The sequence below is a fragment of the Anastrepha ludens genome, chromosome 2 (genome assembly GCF_028408465.1).
Source record: "Anastrepha ludens isolate Willacy chromosome 2, idAnaLude1.1, whole genome shotgun sequence".
In the NCBI taxonomy this organism is placed as follows: Eukaryota; Metazoa; Arthropoda; class Insecta; order Diptera; family Tephritidae; genus Anastrepha; species Anastrepha ludens.
The window spans coordinates 71,702,857-71,724,900 of record NC_071498.1 but is presented as its reverse complement, the minus strand read 5'-3'; positions in this window follow the sequence as shown (position 1 = coordinate 71,724,900).

Here is a 22,044-nt window from a genome sequence, read left to right as displayed (position 1 = left end):
GCAAAAGTGGGAAGATTGATAAGCTTTAGACGGCTATTGTAAGGGGAAGGTAAAAGCATATAAGTGAACATGCTATGGTCCAAGAATGGGAGTATTGGTCTTCGACATGCTGTAAAAAGTTCTTAAGTGGCATATGAATCCTGAAACTCATGAACGGCTTTAGCTTTAATAACTTCAGAATTAACATAAAGTTTGCGAGTACAATTAAGTTTGGCATCCGTTGCAATGCTCAAATAACCAGTTATTAACTTATTTTAGACCTTAACTTGATATGGAAAGCGCAAATTTTACATTTCTTAAAATTTATGACCACCATTCGATCTGAATTTATGTTGAAAACACTTTTCGTCCATTGAATATAAAATGCAGAGTTAAAAGTTAACAAACTCAATTGTTGAGCAAAAAAAAAATATTTAAAGTGAAAACAATTGTAAAAATTTATTTAAAAAAGAAAAACGGTCCAAATAAAAAGCAATGCCACAAAATCACAATTTTTTTTTGAGTTGGTCTCTGAATATTTTAGCGACATAAAAATTCAGTACGAAAGACATATTCTAAAAATAATAAAAACTTTAATTTATGTACTACAGCCCAATGGTTACAAAATAACTCGCCAGACAACGGCAAAGTGTTTTCTTAGTAAAAAAATTGATACAAGAAATTCAAGCCATTTTGTTAGCTGTAAGGTATGTAACGAAAGAGCAGATAATGTCCGAAAATAAACTTAACAGTCAACATAAACTATACCCTCGATGGTGAAGGAGATTGGAAAAGTTGGTAACTGTATGCTAAGCAGTAGTTAAAAATTCATAGAAGTGGAAATGGATGGCCTATAGGAAATACGAGGGTAATAGATATTAATGTAATCAATGCAGACGAAGGAAGGAAAGGAGTTTGACAAAAAATTTATATATGAAATTTAATTGTAAATAATATAAAAAATATACACACTTAAAGCCATTTTAAAAAATTATATTTTGAGAAATGTGAACTAGCAGCAAAAGCTAAGATAAAAAACTTGGGGATTTAGAGTTATAGGATTAAAGCCAGCATAGTCAAACGATAATAAAAACATACTGAAACTGACACCTGAATTGTTGTAAGCAATTTCCCCTACAACCTTTTTTAGGGTCCATCGTAAAAAGGTTATGCAACGAGCTTTAGTTATATAATATCTTATTAATATATCTCTATAGATTAGTATAGAGTTTAGTCATTGGATCTCTACTATTTTTCTAATACTAATTTACTCCCTTATTCAAAGCATTAGGTGTAACAATCATTGGGTGAGTCCCGGGTTCGGTGTCCACTTTGAAACATCAACTAATCAACAAAAGTATATTATTTCTAGAAACGTCCGAATCTCGGTAGATAACAGCAAGTCTCCAACCTAATCTATGTAATAATAAAAGAGGTTGTCTGTTAAGTCGTTTTACTGACTATAGTTTAACGTGACAACGTCATAAGAAAATATTGATGGAATGGTTGCAATTTTCAAAACAAAATTTTAATTTTATTTTTTTGATAGATATTTTGTATGGATATAGAGGAGGAGGTAAATGGAATTGCAATGGAATAGGTCAAGTTACATTTACACAAACGTGAAAAATGACGAAACATTAATCAAATTCATGAAAGATATCTTTAATTTCGATTGTGCATCAGGCGTTAATAAGTCAACAACACTAAGAGGCACCATCATCGATTTGCCTTTTTCAAGACACTTTACACTCGAAACACTCCCTTTCATCTCCTACTTTTTCTATCATCGTCCTATTCTCAACAGAAAAATGGTTCATTACCATGCACACAGGAACAAGGCATATGTAAATACAAGTATGTAAATTTATATACAATGCGCATATACATACATATACCTACATATATACGCTCACTTAAGTAGGAGAGAGCAAGATGTCGAACGTTGCCGTTCGTTTGCTTTGTCGTTCGTTCCGCGCTTTCGCTTGCAGTTCATTGAAGGTAACGACAATGAGCAAGGTAACGACAATGAGCAAGGTAACGACAATGAGCAAGGTAACGACAAATGAGCAAGGTAACGACACATTTTTTCGTGCGTTCAGCCTGCTAAATCGAATTATAAGACGTTATCACGTCAAAAAACCCTCATAACAACTACTCGATATTTAAAGTGGTATTCTGTGTTGGTGATTTCTAGAGTAAATTGTCCGGTAAATTCAAATTTGATGTGGTTATTTCCGATGTCCGGCAGCTGCACCAGTGTGAAAATTTAACTAGTAATTAAGAGTATTTTTTATCGGTGGGGTATCCTAATTGGCCCCACTGTTTTTGCGATAGGTGATTTTGCAGCTGCCTCAAAATTTTGAAGTTATTTCTCAGAAATATATCCAAATTCGCAATAATTAGCTACAAGACATTGTTGAAACACTATTGCATCCAGAAAAACTCACCGCTTAGTACACTTTATGGGCCATTGGAACTACGAGCTAACTCGTTCGCATGATTTGACTTCTTTAGAATGTTTTCCTATACATATAAAAAGTTGCATTCAGAGAGCATTGCTCACTAGAAAGCCAATATTACATTTACCACCTGCGAAATCTTCTCATAGTCGCATCGATTCTAAAGGGCGATTTTTTAAGAGCTATAGGAAAGTTTTTCAAAAAAACACACGTAAAATTCAGAAAAATGCATGCAATTTTTATTTAAATCGATATTCCAGTCCATATAATTTACTTTTTCAAGATTATTTCATGCAAATGGTCCATCCGCTTAGTCCAATTTTGCCATACTCTTTCCAATGTTTCACATATAAATTCTTTAATTTTGTCTTCCAGTGCATTAATTGAAGCAGGCTTGTCTGAATAGCCATGAGCTTTAACATAGCCCCACAAAAAATAATCTAAAGGCGTTATAATGCACGATCTGGGTGGCCGACTGACAGGTCCCCAACGTGAAATAAAATGTTCACCGAACTCGCCTCTCAACAAGTCCATTGTTACGCGTGCTGTGTGGCATGTGGCACCGTCTTGCTGAAACCACACGTCATGCAAGTCCAGCTCTTGCATTTTGGGCAAAAAAAAGTTGGATATCATTTCACGGTAGCGCTCACCATTCACAGTTACGTTACGATTCGCAGCATCTTTGAAGAAGTACGGTCCAATGATACCTCCAGCCCATAAACCGCACCAAACTGTGACCTTTTCTGGATACATTGGTAGCTCTTGCAAATATTCTGGCTGATCTTCACTCCAAAATCGACAATTCTGCTTATTTACGTACCCATTGATCCAAAAAAGAGCTTCGTCGCTGAACACAATTTTTCGATAAAAAAGTGGAACTTGGCCAACTTTCGAAGAACTTTCCGCGTTGTGGTAGGTTGTTCGGCTCCAATTCTTGCACCAGCTGTATTTTGAAAGGCTTCACACCTAAATCCTTTCGCAAAATTTTACACGTTGTTGATTAACAGAGGCCCAATTGCTGCGAACGGCAACGAATCGATAATTGATGGTCATCATTAACACTGGCCGATACAACTGCGATATTTTCTTCAGTTCGCACTCTACGTAAGCGAGTTGGTGGTTTGGTGTCCAATAATATAAATTTGGTTCTAAATTTAGTCACAATAGCTCGAATAGCCGCTTCAGTGGGTCGATTAAACTGACCATGGGAATGGAATGGAAGAAGCGCGCGATAAACTTTCTCAACAGAACACGCATTTTTATAATAAAATTCAATGATTTGCAAGCGTTGCTCGTTTGTAAGACGATTAATGGTTAAATTATAGACCAAACTGAAGATGTTTGACAGTGAAACAAAACACGAAACGTGCGTCAGCTGTTTAAGCCAACTGTTTTACTTTCTGACCTGCAACTGAGTCTAAGAAAAAAAAATTTTCTACGAAAATAAGAAAAAATTCATCACTTTTAATTTCATTTTTTAAGTTATAAAGAAACTTTTTCCAATACATTGAAAACATACATTTCGATTGCGTACATTTTTACAAAGCAACAAATATTAGTTTGCACATTATTTTTTGGATAAGAATTGCCTTTGTCTTCCTTTAATTTGTGACGGTACGCATTTTGATATACTACCGATGAACTCTTAATGCTTTTATTCATCATATATGGTCTTTGAATAGGCCGGAGAGATTTCAACTCGGCTTAATTTCTTTGGAAATAACGAAGGCATTCAAAGGAGATTGTCGATGGTATTGTCAAATGTTTGCTTGTAAGAGATGTTGTTTCATATTTTTCCTCACAGCTCCCAACATGGTGATACCTTTCATCAATAATTTCATCAAAATTATACCTTAAGATCATATTTGTATGGCAATGTGCATCTACCTCTGAAGCCTACAAGCTGCTCGCTAACTGTAAGGCACAGCATATCATCGAGAGGTTACTAAAGACTTCACGGGTCGGTGCAATGATAGGTGATGTGGACGAAAAAATAAGCGGAACAAAATCACTGATATCATAAATTGGATTGAGTGGCACTTTTAAACTACTACTTTGAGACTGAAAGAGCTCCGGCTGCCGTACTGTCTTTTAAAATGTATAATGGGTCGATATTTTCAATGTGATCAGCTACTTTATTAGTGGATGGAGTATTATTTTCATCAACAAAACCATGGACACTCAAATACAAATCGCCAGTTACTTCTGGCCCAAACACTCCATCACTACTATCCGAGGGACTGCAGGTATCTTTTTCGCCACTTTCTGTAGCAGAGCCCCTATCTCTTCATTTGCAAATATTTGATTCATTTTATTTTCCGTTGCCTTACTTCTCCTGTACCATAATATATTACAATATTTTATTTACCAACCAGTGAAAAATAAAAGCTCACAAAAAGCCAACTTAAAGTAAGTTTCCCACTAAAAACATATGTTTTCTTATACGCGTCGAAAATAACGCATGAGAGCAGCCAAGGTAAATGTTTAAACAAAATCCACTGATGATATTTTTATGCAACCAAATATATTATATTTTAAATGTAGAGATGGCTTGCACAAAGTCAAGGAATACGAGTAATTTCGGGTGAATTGCTTGCACAAAAATTTAAAAATATCATGAGTCACGCGTCTTTTTTGACTCAAAGAGAAGATAAGCATTAATGTATTAACCATTAATTTTTACTTTGCCTATGCGAACTCTCTAACAAATACTTCCATGATTGTTCTTATGATATTTGATTGTCAGATAACAACAAATAATTTTCGCTATTTCTTCTTCTTACATACATTTATAAACTATAGCACCAACATTGAGGCCCTAGAAGGCTCAGTGGGGCTCTACTCCAAACTCTAGGTTAATTTTAAAGATGTCGGAGGAAATGCTTCTCAGCTCTGGTGAAAGATTTTAGATTGGGGCAGAGTTATTATTACTCATTTCCTTAGCTTTGACAATAAGTTTTCCTCCGACGCACTGAAAATAATGAGTTGGGAGGTGTCACTGAACAAATGACTACTTGTCAATCTGTGCTATTACAAAATTTCCTATAAGTAAAATATATGTATTTCGAAGAATTTCTTTTCACATTTTTTTCTGAGTCGAAATCATAGAGCGATTCTAAAGCGCTTTAGCTGCATAATTTATTTTCCAATGATTCCAGTAAAAACATACTTCTAAAAATGTATCTTCAATATTCCGTACATATTTTTTAAATATTTATCCGCGCGATATCCTCCTATCCCCAGCTTTGTTGTACTGAAAAAATTTCAAATGCAACGAACTTGACAGAGATTTTTGTGCGCGCAAATCAAGCCTATTACATTTTCAAACATTTTATCTCTAAAACTAAACAACAGATTTCTGTAAACCATAAGAATTTAAAACTCAACACACAACAGTTGCATTTTCATAATATTAAAACTAATACTCTTCTGTGCGCTTCTGGGCGCCTTTGTACGGATTTTATGAGACATTTTTTTTTGCTGGATTCACAATACAAAATACTCAAGCGCGACTATAAATAGGAAATGTAAGCCACTGAATCAGCCAAGCAAGAAGAGAAAGTGTAAATAACAAGAACCGCGAATGAGCATATTGTTGAGTTGACTACAAATTCTTAGCAGGACATAAAAACGTTCTTATTGCTTGTTGGCACATCGAGGAATATTATGGAGCAATGGGAGTAACTGTCCCAATGGCTGAATGAGTTTATGCATACGCAAATGGCGCACAGCGGTAATAAGAGTTATTCTTATAGGAAAGTATGCCATTGCCAGTGTTGTTTTGCTTTGTTTCCTTCTTTTATTGTGCTACCCGTTGACACACTTAAGGCAATGCAAAAACATCTGCGCTGATATAAACATCAGAGTGCGGACTACTTATAGTTACGTCGTAAAATTATTTGCGCTTTGAATGTGAGGGCACAGTATCATGTTTATATGCATATGTATATGTGCAAATATTTTTATTGGTCAATAGGAAAATGTTGCGAAATATTGTCTAGCATAAAACTTGGCGTTGAACGAGCTTACCTGGTAACTACGACTGAACTACGCGTTTTGCTCATACCAAAAATTTTTTTTTTTTACTAAGATGCGAAGGGTTAGGTTGGGTTAAAGCGGTTGTCCAAACGGAGCACACTCAGGCTCTTAGCCTTAGCAGTGTGGTGCAGCGTGAGTAACTTTTACTTATTTCTTTTAAAAGCAATGTGAACTTTTCAAACATTTTAGATGATCCCTGATCTCCACAGCACTGAGATCTTCCAATTCATAAAAAAATTGTCTACCTAAAATGATAAATCTAAGTCTAGATAAAGCAAGATAAAGGCACGTGAGGTTTGCCAGTCTAGACAGATTCTGCAGAACTTATGTGTTTGGGCGTGTCTGCCTATTGGGCAGTGGCGCGTTTAACGGAAATCAGTATGCCATGGGCTGGGCTTATTTTGGCTTAACAGAGATTCTGTGCGCCTAGCATTGGGAGTCTGTTCTTACGATTTCTTCGAAAATAAGTAGCTTACAAATCTGTTCGGGTCTGCCTATGACATTGTTTTTGCACTCATCAGTCAACTTTGTGTCGAGTCTCGCCAGCTCATCGGTCCTATAGTTACCCTCAATGCCACAATGGCCAGTAACCCATGTTACCCTTGGTTGAAATGACTAACCTATCTCGTTAAGAGATTCCGACGGAATCTCAAAATCGGTCAGAGTAAAATTGGTAAAGTTATCAGTATTACAGCGTGCATAGCTCCAGATCGCTTTTGTATATCTGGCATACGACACATGAACTGATGATGCTTGCCAATCACTACTTGCCATTTGTATCGTCTTCTTCTTATTTTACGAAAACAAAATTATGAAGTTGGCTTATATTTGGCGCCATGTTTTTTATATATACCATACCAACATTTTATTTATATTTCATATATGTAATATTCAAATAATAAAACTAGCTTTTGCTCTATTTTTAATTATTTTTATTTTTCCGCAATACAAATTTTATAAATACAAAGTAATGAAGTCTGATGTTTTTGGTTACATTTTTGTGAAAAGCCTCGAGCGTCAAGTGGTTAAAACAATTTTCTAGATCTTTTTGTTAGGTCCGTGTGCGAGTGTATGCCACAACCGAAAATATACTAAGCCAAACATTTTCTAATTTTTCACAACTTATTACAAATTTTTTTAATAATCAATCTTACAATAACAAATTAGCTGATTTTTGTAGCGTGAAATTTCGAGAAACATCTGCTTAAACAAAGGCATTTTAACATTTTTGCTTCAATCAAACTTATATGGAAGTTGACTGAATAAATTAAAGCTATCTGTATCGCATAAGAAGCATGCCGTTTCATCTTACTCCATTCTCAACTCAATATGCTCCTAACAGTATGCAATATTTTTCATGCAATAATAACTTTACAGGATTTATTGACTTTAAGACAAGTTTATATATAAGAAACAATTTAAAGTAACAACTTTATTTTCTGATAAAAATTTACATCTCGTTTGCAGAACTCATCAATCAACTTGAACATGTTTTTCCCTCTTGCAAAATGTTGTAACCACCAAATCATAGAGCAAACTTTTATGCACGCCCTTATGCTTAAGCAGACCGGCTGTCGACTATAAAGAATTGTTGATGTTCCATGCAATTTGCGTAAAAGTTTTAGTTTTTGCAATATCGTTTGTGGCCGTCAGTAAAACTTTTTGCGATTATCTATGCACGCGTGCACGTGATTGCGCGACAAAGTTGCGTGATAAAAATTCGCGGGTATAAGAAGCAAAGTTAAAATAATGCACAAAGGAATGATTATGGTCGGGAGCACAAGAGCTGCCTAAGGAATTAATTCATGCAACTGTTCGTAAGCTCTCAACTTTTCCGACTATTGGCTCAATGCAAACTTTAGGTAAAGATAATCTCGCACAAAAGTATGCGGCGTTTGATGCAGTTGAGCTTGCACGGCTAGAAAATAAATAGTTTGAAAGATTAGTATTGAGTATTATTCAGATATAACGACTTCACTTAGTTTCCTCGATATTTTTTTCTAATTTTATTTTACCTTGAGATTAAAGGACATTTGAAAAATAGTTCTAACAAAACAAAATCAAAATCCTTTTCACGTGTCTGTACCAGCCTTAACAAAACAACTCAATTGAGTCTGGCTAAACAATGAAATGCAAATCTTTTTAATCACAAAGATTGACAATTGCAAATGCGAAGCAAAAGCAAATTTTATTCATGCACACATGCAAGCCTGTACATACATATATGCCACTGTTTGTATTAAGCATACCATGCGCACCAAATCCACTCCAATCATCTTGTGTTTTTTTTTTTTTTTTTTTTGTATTTTTTTGGTTTGCATTTCTGCTCAATTGAGCATAGCAACTGTGCACCAGGACATATGGCAAGGCGAATCAGATACTACATATAAGAATCACATGGTGATGAGCAGCAAACCGGTCATTCAATCAATTAGTCACACAAACAGCCCACACAATTACACAAGAAAACATGCGGCAGAGATTGTGATATGAAAATGGTGCTCATGAAAAGAGTGAATGGGAGGTAGGCAGAGAGGAAACGTAGTAGTCTAATGCGTTTAAGGCAAACAGATAATCACACGCTTGTATGAATGTGTGCCAGTATATAAAGCTGTTATTAGATGTGTGTACATGTAAGTACGATTAACTGAGCGTGTACACAGATGGCTTTGGGCACATCGTTACACTACTCCATATGTATGCAAATATGTGTGTGTGAAGGTACTGTACAATACGACACAGCCACTCCGATAGGCCGTACAGTAAATTCGACCGTATTAGAGTAACAGCAGGAAAATGTGGCTGTTCCTTAATGGGCAATTGTTGTTGGTCGATGAGTGCGTATGTGAGTGGCTGTATGGCTTGGTTTATATGAGCATATATCGGCATAAGCGGATTTGCTTTCGGGTGCCGAGTAAATAAGGTGTACACACGCACTTGTGAGATTGAGTATATGCGGTTTTTTTATGGCTGCTGCTAAGTAATGGAACAAAAAACCAATTGCAAAATATTAAGCCTATGTAACTAATTAAATACAGATCGGAGAGGATTTGAAAGGCATGAAACAACATTATAATATTGCGAAATAAATTAAAGAAAACAAATTATGCGAATGACCGAAATTTTCTTTGCTGACAGTTGCTGCTTTTACACAGTCTGTTTCAGAAAAAAGGAACCGCGATTATTTAAGAAGTATAAAAGATATATATTTAAAAACTTTTTACTTGAAAGTAAGTACAAAACATTTTTCATTGTTCCATTTGTGGAACAACATCAAGACGCACACCACAAGTAGGAGGAGGAGCTCGGCCAAACACCTAACAAAAGTGTACGCGCCAATTATTTATTTATTTTTTTTTATGTACAAAACTACGAGTCGCAATTACTCAATAAGCCGTGTAGTTTTCATCGTTGTCGAGTACAGCCTGGCATCTTCTTCATGCTTTGAACCAGCTTTTCTGCGTAGCTCGTCGACAAACAGGACTAGATTTTGCGAACTTACGCACGAGTTGCTTTAAGGGAGGGGTCTAGGGTTTGGCTTTCAAAAAATCGATTTTTTGGAAATAGCTTTTTCTTATAGTAAATCATCTCAAAAATATTGTCCCAAAATTTCAGCTCAATCGGAGCAAAACTTTTGGAGTTATAGATGTTTTTGTCCCCACTCCTCTGCGACAACTGCGAGCGTTTGGAGCGGAGCGTTGCGTTTTTCTCGAAACCACTTTTTCAAAGTCCTTGACTATTAGAACTTCAACAATATTTAACCGATCCTTTTCAAATTTGGTATACAGCTTCTATAAAATACCTCCCCCCACTGAGAGATTTTTCACTTTTTTGTTTTACATTAAGGGCGGTTTCCACTTATACAGCGAAAAAATCAGTGAAAATCGCACTTTTTGCTTCAAAAACGCGCTGGCAACGTAAAAATGAAAAAAAAAAAATCGGAGCCAGTGGGGGGGAGGTTTTGGTGATAATTTAACCAAATAATCCTTTTTTTTTATTCCAGGTGATTCTACAACTAGATACGATAGTCACCGCAAATCACCTTTTGGAAAAGGCGTTTTCGGAAAAGTTACCTCACCGGCTTATTTCCCGATATTTTCTTACAAAAATTTAGTACAATATTGTTGAAATGATGCTTTATAATGTACAAAAAGTTTAAATACATTTTCACTATTCATATCTCTAAAGCAAAGTCTCAAAAATTCATTAAAAAAAATGCTCAAACCCTAGACCCCTCCCTTAAATCATGGACTGGTCTTCTGGCAAGATGCGTTTTCATAGTTCCCCAAACATTTTCAATGGGGTTAACGTCTCAGGACTGGGAAGGCCAGTCCAATACTATGACGCCATTTTCTTGCTTTATTGTTTCTCAATGTTTTGTTTTTTGAGAGCTGTGGTTTTGATGATGTGAAACGGTAGGATATGTTCGTCTCTTTCAGTCGACGTTCGATGGTGTTGATACTCACATCTATTCCCTTTTTAGCAAGAACTGATCATGCTTGGCGTAGCCACAAACAAAGAAGGGTTCCGCTTAAAAAGTTGAACGATCACTTTATCCTGCTTTTTTGTCGTCACTCGCTTCAAGCCGCGCTCGGAAAAGTCATCAACATTTTTGTACACTTTATACCGCTGATTCCAAATCACAGCAAACTTTTTTGATTTTTTAATTACTTTTGCAGCCGCGGCGTAAAATAATTTCGGCCCTTTCGAATGCCTGCATAAAAATATAACACCGCCTCAAAATGCTTTGCGGACTTCTCACGCATTTTTGTTTGGTTGTGTTTACAGGAAAGTTTCGAACGACACTAACCTGAGTTCGCACTGGCGTCGTAGCCCTCAAGTGGATTTATTATGCAGCAAAAAGCAGAGCGAAATATATCTTGAAGTTACAAGAAAAAAATAGGTTATTTTCTTCTGACACAGACTGTACTTTAGCTGTTATATTAGCAGTCTGTCAATCAACGGTATTTTCAGTGAAGTGGGAAAATTAAAACTTGAGAAGAGCAGACACAGGTAGGGTATGCGTTGAAAAAGGCTCGAATGTTTTCAAAAACTTGCGAGGCGTTCAAGTTGAGACTAAAATCTGTTGCAAAATGAGTGAGTGTAAAAAGTGGAGCCCATTGGTGCTCAGCATAACTAATTTAATTGGCAAACCGCACATTTGTGGTGCTGGCAGTTCGACTGGAGCCAATTCTAGTGAAAACTCACAGCTGAACTAAGAAGCTTTTGCTGCTAAACTACTAGACGCGTAGTTGGTAAAATGATCTGGCTACTGCTGAGATTAACGGTACTCGTAAGCCACGCTTTGATTTCACATTGTGAATTAAGGCCCCTCCGCAAACTGAAAATAAATTTTTGTTTGTGACCTTTTTTGCAGCATAATTATTTATTTATTCTATTTACAATAACTAATTATAATACACAATACTATAATACTATAATTCATTAAAAATAAATTATGGGAACAGGTTACAGAGACCATCGACCCTAAAAAGGAAATTGTAAAAGGAATCGATACTAGAAAAAATAATGTTTGTTATATAGGGAGGAAAACATGACAGATGTTCTCGCCTCGAAATATCATGGCGAGAAGTTTCAAATCATGAAATTTCATAAATAAAAAAAGTTTACAAGATGCAACTTGGTTTCGCGAAAGAGTGACTATGAAAAGTTAGGGATCATTTTGAAGAAAATTTCCACTTTCATTTGAGAATACTTAAACCAATAAAAATTCTGAAATGTCGAAACTGAAGACAAAATTTTAGGAGTGTCAACCAAAATTTTTTTCTGAAAATATGATCAAAATCCCATAGAAAACACTTTTTTGTTTTCTCTTAGTTCAGCACCCATTTGTCTTACAAATAAAAAAAATGACGCAAAAACATATCACTCACTATAGGCTGTAACTTTTTCAAAGGGTTTCTTCCATGGGATTTTAGAAATTTAAAATTTTTTTTTGTTTTTTATTTATCAGCATATAAACAGTACGGGATATTTCCGGCTAGATGCCTTATATCTGCAGCAAAAAGGGAAAATTTTGAAAAGAAAAATTACCAGAAAATTGTTAATAATAAAGCAACTATTAAATCAGTGAGATATCAGTTTTGAGGTGAAAACGATTTTTTTTCAAAAACTATCATATAACAGGCCAATACTATATTGAGAAATGCTTATAACGTGACTGAAAAATTTAATGACTTAATGGACCTCAATTTACCAAACACGAAATTAGTTAATAAAATATGAAACTATTTGTTAGCTAAATATTAATTGAGTCGGTTAATGGTTAATGGTAGTAAAGGGTTAAGGTATGGGCCTTTAGCACTGCGACCATATTGATCCATTGTACACCCTATGCTGTCTATTGACTGTTAAGTATGCTTATGAATTGTACCAGCTCCTTCTGATTGAAGGTCTTCATCTGTAAGCATGAATTTGTTTAAAAACCTTTTCCTTCTATGCGTCAACCCCGGACATTCGATGATGAGATGTTCTATAGACTCCTTATCTTCGCAGCAAAATCTGCAGGTGCTGGGGTTAGTTATCCCTAATTTATGTAGGTGTTTGTAGCAGGTGAAGTGACCCATGGGGGCGCCTGTGAGAGTGCGAATGCTCTTTTTGTTTAACGTGAGGGCCATGTTGGCTCTTTTAGCGTTGAAACTTAGGAACTTTTTGGAGTGTCTAAGACTCTCTACGTTGTTCCAATGCTGATTTAATAGAGTTTTGCCCCAGTATTTTACTTTTTGTTTTATGCTGTTTTTGTTGAATCCAAACATGGGACTAGGTCCGATGAAGTTAACATCTGCCCCTTTTTTGGCTTGAAAGTCTGCCTTTTCGTTGCCGTCATATCCCTCATGTCCTGGTACCCAAATTAATGAGTCATTGTTTTTGGATGCCAGGTTATTGCGTGCCTTGTGGCATTCCAAGAGAGTTTTTGAGTTGTAGGTATAGCTATCTAAAGCTTTTAGTACTGATTGGCTGTCCGAGAGTATTTTGATCTTTACTCTCTTGTGGCTTCTACGTTGCATGATGTTTGCTGCTTCCATTATTGCGTATAGTTCCGCTTGGAAGATGGTGGTGTCTCTGGGGATAATGAATGATTTGTGGATTCTGGGCCCCACTACTCCTGCTCCTACACCATAAGATGTTTTTGATTCATCAGTGTACCATTTTTGGGAATCACCATTCATCCATTTTGGGTTTGTTTTCCACTCGATCCTCTCAGGAAAGGTAACTGTGTATCTTTTTGTGAAACAGAGGGTTGGGTCAATGTGGTCTGAGACTTGAGCCATGCTTATGGTGTTTTTGATTTTATTTAGGATACTTAGGTGACCGGTGAGGTTGCCTAATTTGAAATTTTCTTTCATGTATAGCATGAGTGCTTGCGTAGCTGCTTCCTCTTGGATTGCTATATGAAGTGGTGGGAGATTAAGGAGTGCTTCCATGCCAGCTGTTGGGGTAGTTCTCATAGCCCCTGTGATGCATAGGCAAGCAAGCCTTTGTACTTTTCCCAGTTTGGTTATCGCTGTTTGTTGGATAGATTTGCTACACCATACTAGTGCCCCATACAGTATGATTGGTCTAACCATTTGGGTGTATATCCAGAGGGCCATACTAGGGCTGAGGCTCCAGGATCTCCCTAGTAATTGTTTGGTTGTCCACAGGGATTTCGTGGCTTTTTTTGTTATATTATTTATATGTGATTCCCAAGTGAGTTTTTTATCTAAGGTTAAACCTAGATATTTGACCTCTTCCTTTAGTTCTATCACTGTTTCATTTATTTTCAATGCAGGAAACTCTAACTTTCTTTTTCTTGTGAAGGGGATTATTGTGGTTTTGTTAGGGTTGATCAACAGCCCCTCCTTTTTACACCATTCCCATGTTGCGTTCAAGGCATTTTGCATTAGGTATGGTAGTGTCCTTTCATGGTTGCCTTTTATTATAACACATATGTCATCTGCATAACCAATGGTTATAAATCCCTTATTGTTTAGGTGCTGCACCAAGTCATCAACTAGTAGGGATCATAGCAGTGGAGAAAGAACTCCTCCTTGCGGACATCTCTTCACTGTTGTGACATTAAGTTCAGCTTGGCCTAACGAGGCTTTAATAATCCTCTGAATCCTCTGATTAAGCATTTGGCTTATCCAATGTGTTACTACAGGGTTTGCACCTCTTTTCTCGAGTGCTGTTTCCATGGATTTGTAATTTGCGTTGTCGAAGGCTTCCTCTATGTCCATAAAGGAACAGAGGGCTATTTCTTTTTGATTTAGAGGCTTTTCTATATTGTCAACGAATGTGCGCTGTGACTGTGGATTTCCCTTTTTGGTAAGCAAATTGCAGCTTATGAAGGGGTTTTTTGAAGATTACTTCTTCTCTTAGATGGTATTCAAGTAGTTTTCCACAGAATCAGGGGGTTTGTTGCCTCCCTTAGGAATAAATATTACCTTCACTTTCCTCCATATCTTTGGAATGTATTCCAATATTAGACTAGCTCTGAAGATTTTCACCATGACTCGGATCAGTTCCACAGTGCCTTTGGATAGAATTGCTGGGAATATTCCATCCGGGCCTGGTTATTTAAAGGGTTTAAAGGAGTTAATTGCCCACTCTGCCCTTTCAAAATTTATGATTTTATTGACAAATGAGTCCGTAGATCTCCGTTGATGGTGAGTTACCATGTCTAGACTATTGTCGATTGATAGGTCAAGACTTTAACAATCTGGGAAGTGAGTATTTAGAAGAAGCTCTAGTGTTTCTAGGAATGTGTTGGTAATAGTTCCGTTTGGACCTTTTAGTGTGCCTATGGGACCTGAGTCACCTTTGGAGAGTGATTTTTGGATTCTAGCTGTTGCTGGAGTATCTTTTAGATCCTCGCAGAAGTTTTTCCAAGAACTTCGTTTGGTTTTCTTTAGTTCTTTGTTGTAGTTAGTTAGGGATTTCCTATATTCGTCCCATTTATTTGTTTTCTTTGCAGTATTGAATAGTTTCCTCGTTGCTTTATGAAGCTTGTGAAGTTCGTTGTTCCACCAGGGAACCCTCCTCGTGGAGGATTTCATTTTTAGTGGACAACAGTCATGGTATGAGGCTATAATTGAGTCAGTCATGTCTGTTACTGCCTTTTCTAGCTCCTCTGTTGATGTTATTTTGCTTACGCTCTTATTAAGCTTAGCTGAAAGACATTCATTGTATCTTTTCCAGTTTGCTGTTTTTGGGCTTCTGTAAAATGCGGAAAACTTTACCAGTCAGACATTGAGTCGGAAAATCTGACCGAAATCTATATTCCGGTGAATTATGTTCAATAGGAAAACAACTAAAAGCAAATGGCAGGCAAAATTTATGGTGAGTAAACTTAAACAAATCTTTAATAAAAAGAAAATTTAGATTTAACAAACAAATTTTTTTAAAAAATATATCAACAAAACCACGAAAATCAAAATGAAGGAGACCAAAGGGGAATGAGGGTAGTGAAATAGCTTTTCTTAACTTGTAGCCAGAGAAGGAGCACCAAAGCCAAAACTTTCTTCAAAATTTCTCTTGCTTTTTTCAACTCCACAAGAATAAGTTTTTACAAGCATAGTTACATAACTTTTGGTTATAAATTTCTAATTTAGGCAGCCAAATTTGGCTTATTTATTTATCACTTTTGCTTAACCATTTAGAGGCTTGATGAATTCAGTGGTAATTAATATCGCCCTGGAAAGGTTACCCCAAATCTAGTAAAAGATAGCTTAATAGCATTTCGTTCTTTTAATTCGGTAAAGACCAGAATGGCTTTTTAAATGAGTTTTAAAAATATGCACCAAATTCAATTTGTTTGGCACACCACCCTCGAGCACAAACAAATCCCAACAGAATAAAATTGCTCTACTTGCAGATTACCTCACAGTTATCGATTTCTCTTTTTCCCATATTTTTTTCAAACTAATAAATAGAGCGCCATGAAAACCGATATAAGTTGGATCGCGGCTAGCAAATTCAGGTACCAAAAGGCTTTAATGAGTTAATAGTTCTTAAAGTTCTGCCCTGTTAACCTCCAGTGCTCTTTCTAAGCTCCTTCACAGTTGATATATATTTCTCAGGGACTACAAGCATCGTGTACGCTTCCAATGGCATAGCCTAGTTTGGCTGGAGGTCATACAAGTCGCACTCTGATGGCATTTCTTATCAATTTCGCTAGAAATATATTCACTGAGAAGCAGTTCGTAGGTTTAATCGGGAACAATTTATGAAGAATTCGCTCCATATATAATTATAATTTGAAATAAAGCAGTTGCGAAATTAAACTGTTCAAAACTTCTCGTTTCAGGGTAATTTTACGAGTTTCTACTTTTAAGCACAAATGCAACTTTTAGAAATATTTCTACAATATTTCTAGAAAGTAAGATTTCAAGATAAAGAGCAGCCTATAACCTGCTAAAATTCATTCTAGTAATATTGAAACTCCCATCAACTTCGGTTCAATCGGTGAACCGTTTAATTGCGTTTAATCAGACAAATGGGCAGGTCTTAGTGTATCCCTGTAGCATTCCTCCACCATCCAACATTATTATTTGATAGTATTTGCAATATGTAATCACGGTAGCCTAACGATTTTATTATAGTTATGACAAATGCTCGCTTCATACGCATTTAAGAAGAGTTGATGACTCGACAACAGAAATTCTTAAACTCTGTTCATGTAGCTTAAAATATTGAAACTGTCATCCGTAAATGCACAATTTATTACCAATTATTACTGGAAATGCAGCCTTTGTTTTAATTTTTTCTGCGCAGTTCACGAAAAAGGAGCTGTGTATATTATTATTGAAGAAATATATTAAAATTTCATTTTATTTCACGTTTGTGGATAAAATATTTATTTTTGTGTTAATATTAGATTATACAATCAAGTTTTTCTTTTTGATTTTTTTGTTATTGCCACAATAACAATTCCAGTAAAAAATTATATTACTTGTACAGAAATTCACACAAATACTTGTGCATGTTTGTATACAGCCACAAATGTTTACACATAAACCTGTATTGAAAAGCCTGGTTCATCGAAACGAATTTCTGGGTATTCACGAAATACCATAAAAAGCGAAATGAAATAAAAGGAAAATGGAAAAATTACAGTCGGTTAAATTACTTTCTGATTTATTTATGTGAATTCAATAGCATTGAAGAGATTTTGCTGTTAAAGCAAAACAAGTGGGAGAAAATGGCAATACAAAATAATTTATGTAAAATTGCAGCAAGTACAGCAGCATTTTTTTATGCAGCGCCTTTTATGTCGCATAGAACAGGCACATAGGAAGCTTTCAGCAGTAGCTGTATAAGCGCTGTAAAGCAATCGAAGTAAATAAGCAACTAAGTGTAACTGGAAGCGATAACAAGAATCGCACAGGTTTTTCAATTAGATCTGAAATGCTTAGCTTTTCCAGGCTGTATTCGATTAAAAGTCTTTCAAAGTATTTTGAAGACATGAATATAGGGAATTCTTCATTTAAAAAGCGCGCGTTACACATATGGCTAAATTTTTTTTGTTGGAATGTTGGTACAACTGTCCTCTATAGTGTCACAGAGTTTGAGCGTGTTCAGTCAATTAGCTTGTTTTTGGCATTTAATCATATCAGTCAACATCAGATTTGCTCTGCGATTTTCACTATGGATAAAAATATAGAATTAAGAATTTGTCTTAAATTATGTGTTTTCAACGGGATATCATGTGCCTTTTGCAGAGGACCCAGAAGTCGTGGAAGATTTGCGCCGATCTGGTCGCCCATCAACGTCTTCAACATATAAAAACGTCGACAAAGTCAAGGAAATGGTGCTGGAAAACCATCATTGAAGTTTGAGGAAGGTAGCTCGTGACCTTAGCGTGTCTCACGAATCAATTCGCATCATTTTACACAATCAATTGGGCATGAGACGCGTGGCTGTTCGACTCGTTACAAGAGAGTTGAATTTTTTTTTAAAACTCATCGGAAGAAGGTGGCTGAAGACATTATTGAGCAAGTGAATTCGGACCTAACGTTTATCCAGCGCAATGGCGCTATCCACATGAGCCGAAACCCAAAAAACCATGTCAAAGGTGAAAGTCAAGCCACTCGTTTTCTTTGATTATCATGATGTTATGAACTCGGATTTCGTTCCAAATGGCTCTACGGTAAATAAAGAACATTATTTGGAAGTAATATGAATTGAGAATGTGTGTAGGAAACGGTCCAATGTGGAGAGAAAACTTATAGATATTGCACCTTGATAACGCACCGTCTCACAAGGCTCATATTGTGAGCACTTCTTTGACCAAAAACTCGACAAATATCATCGAACAACCACCGTATTCACCGGATAGAGGTCATTAAGGAGAATTCGCTGAAGGAGCTGAAGAAGATCTCTTCAAACGCGTTTAAAAGGAGATTTGATGACTGGAATAATCAATGGTATATATGCATTGCTTCGAATGGATGTCATTTTGAAGGCGACAAAACAAATTTTGATGAGTAAATAATTAGTTTGCATTTTATTGAACAACTCCCTGTACTTTTTGGACAGAAAGTTTACCCTATTATCAAAAAGTACCGGGAATGTTTTATTTAAACGAACCGTGCTCGTGGGAATCGGTCCATATTTGTTTCTTATGTTGGTAGGACTGTAAGACATACTATTTATGCGTTTTGAAGCATTTGAGAGATTCTGTACGTCGCAAACGGCCAGAAATGTGGGTAAACAATTCTTGGATTCAGCATGATAATAACGCGCCATCGCAGCGAGCCCAAATTATGCTCGATTAGTTGACCAAAAACCAAGTAAATACCATCGTGCAAGCGCCGTATTCACCTGATATGGCCCCGTGCGACGTCTTTTTGTTTCCCACGTTGAAGTTACTACTTCGTGGAAGGAAATTTCAGTCGATAGAGGAGATCAAAGAGAATGCGACGAAGGAGTTGAAGGCCATCCCTTCGTCGGCCTACCAGGGGTGCATGGAGAAGTGGGTTAAACCTTGGCACATGTGTGTTGCAACCGACGGGTCATATTTTGAAGGAGACAAAATAAGTTCGCCTGAAATTTAACTCTGATTTGTTTTATTTAAACATTCCTGGTCTTCTGAAAATACCATAAACTACTTATTTTGAAATACAGGGTGGCTGATGAAAGCCGCTACCAAAAAAAATTTAATAACTTTTTTTCTTTTTAAGTTATCTGTTCCATTTTTGTTTTAATTTGCAGATTGATCTTTAAAATTTATTAAAATGGATAACTGGGACACGCAAACAAGAATTTGGATAGTCCGCCGCTATCACGCACTGGAGTCCGTAGTTTTGGTACAGAGAGAGTACAGGCGGATGTTTGGCGGCGATCCCCCGAGCAGATGGACCATAATGACACTGGTGAATAATTTTGCTGAGCAAGGAACAGTCGCAAGAAGGCCTTATCACCGAAGCCCACCAGTTCGGACGGAGGAAACGATCGCTGCTGTAGCTGCAACTATACAAAGCAATCCAAGGGTTTCAACAAGAAGCTTATCTGCTCAACTTGGTGTCAGCCGACAGTCTTTGCAAACAATAATGCACAAAGATTTAGACTTATTTCCCTACAAAATTCAAATGGTTAACAAACTGAATGCAGCAGACTTGCCGATTCGCTTGGAATTTTGCCAGAAGATCCTGCAAATGGTGGAAGAAGACCAAAACATGTTAAACTGCCTTTTCATGTCTGATGAGGCCCATTTCGATTTAAACGGCAATGTGAACAAACAAAATTGTCGAATATGGAGTACTTCTAACCCACACATACTCCACGAGACGGAATTGCATCCTCTTCGCGTGACAGTGTGGTGTGCGGTTTCTTCACGCTGTATTGTCGGGCCTTATTTTTTTGAAGAAAATGGTCACACCGTTACGGTTACTGGAGACCGTTAATTGAAAATGCTGAAAGAATTTTTCTATCCCGAACTACGCCGGGATTCTACGAGAATTCCTTTCAACTCTGTGTGGTTTCAACAAGATGGGGCAACGTCTCACATAGCCCAGACTGTTATGACAGAGTTGCGACGAAAATTTTCCAATAAACTGATTTCAAGAAACTCCGAATTTCGTTGGTCCCCCAGGTCGCTTGACCTTACTGCACCTGACTTTTTCTTGTGGGGTTTATGTAAACAAGAAGTTTATAAAACAAAGCCAACAAATTTGGATGAACTAAAACAATCCATTGGGGCAACAATTGCGGCTATTCCTGTCGCAACTCTCAAAGCAGCAATGAACAACTTTTTACTAAGATGCCGTGTCAACGAGCATGGGGGGCATTTAAATTCAATTATTTTTAAAACTAGTTAAGCTACATTTAATAAAATTTAATGACCTTCAACTTGAAAAAAAAAAAAATGAATTCCATACACTAAAAAAAAAGTTATTTGATTTTCTTAATGTAGCAAAATTCATCAGCCACCCTGTGTTATTAGTTTTTCAAAAAAAAAATTGACTTGGTGAAAGCTTGTCTTTTGTAGTGTCCCTAAATACAATGTAAAAAAGTAGTAGTAACAATTTTTTTGCACTAAAGTATTACCGATGTAATTGAAAAGTGTTACATGAATGGTGAAGACATGTCTTGTGCAGTGACATCATGAAAACATTGGATATAAAATTAAGTAAATAATATCTTATATATAATATTTTCATAAAATTAGGCGTTTAAACCTATAGGGTTTTTCAGTAAGAGCGCTTTAACTTTTGAACTTTTTTGAATAAAACATAAACGGTTTGACTTTTTTAACTAATTTTTTTTTCATTATCGAGTTTGAACATATACATTTAAGTATGAAATTCGATTTGTTTTGCATGACCACCGCGTGCACGTTTTACGAAGTCCAATCGTTGAACCCAATTTTCGACCACTCTTTTGCATAAATCGGCCGAAATTCCAGCAATTTCGCGTTCAATATTGGCTCTGAGTTCACAAATCGTCGCCGGCTTGTTACTGTAGACTAATGACTTCACATAACCCCAAAACGGGACGGCTGGTTAAATGGACCGTAAAATGGCCGTAATGCTCTTAAAGTAGCAGCAACAGAACGATTATTTTCATAAAAAATTTGCACGATTTGCAATCGTTGCTCAATTGTGTAGCGTTCCATGAAGAAATGCATACTAATGAAGTTTACAAATGACAAGCGAAAAATAAAAAATATTGCGTCGTTCGCCCTCCCTATCGGAAAAAAGTTGAAGCGCACCTATTGAATAACCCTATATAAAAGACTTCTCGGTGTACACATATCCAGCATAATGTCGCTTACCGATATGTGTTGACAGCTTTTTCAAAACCGAGTCCCTATGTATTAACATACATTTTTATGGGAATTTGCGGCAAATGATCCATATTTATAATTCCTTTTTCAGTATCGCAGGTATAATTTTTAATTTCTTACCTTTTTCATTGATTTTAGCATGCATTGAGCTAACTGCAGAAGTAAAAACAATCCCTAAAATGTTTTTTTGATTTTTGGTTTTGTTCTTTATTTTGATTCATTTCGAAGAAGGTTGAAGAATAAAAAGTTGATTGCAATGAATTTTATAGTAAAATA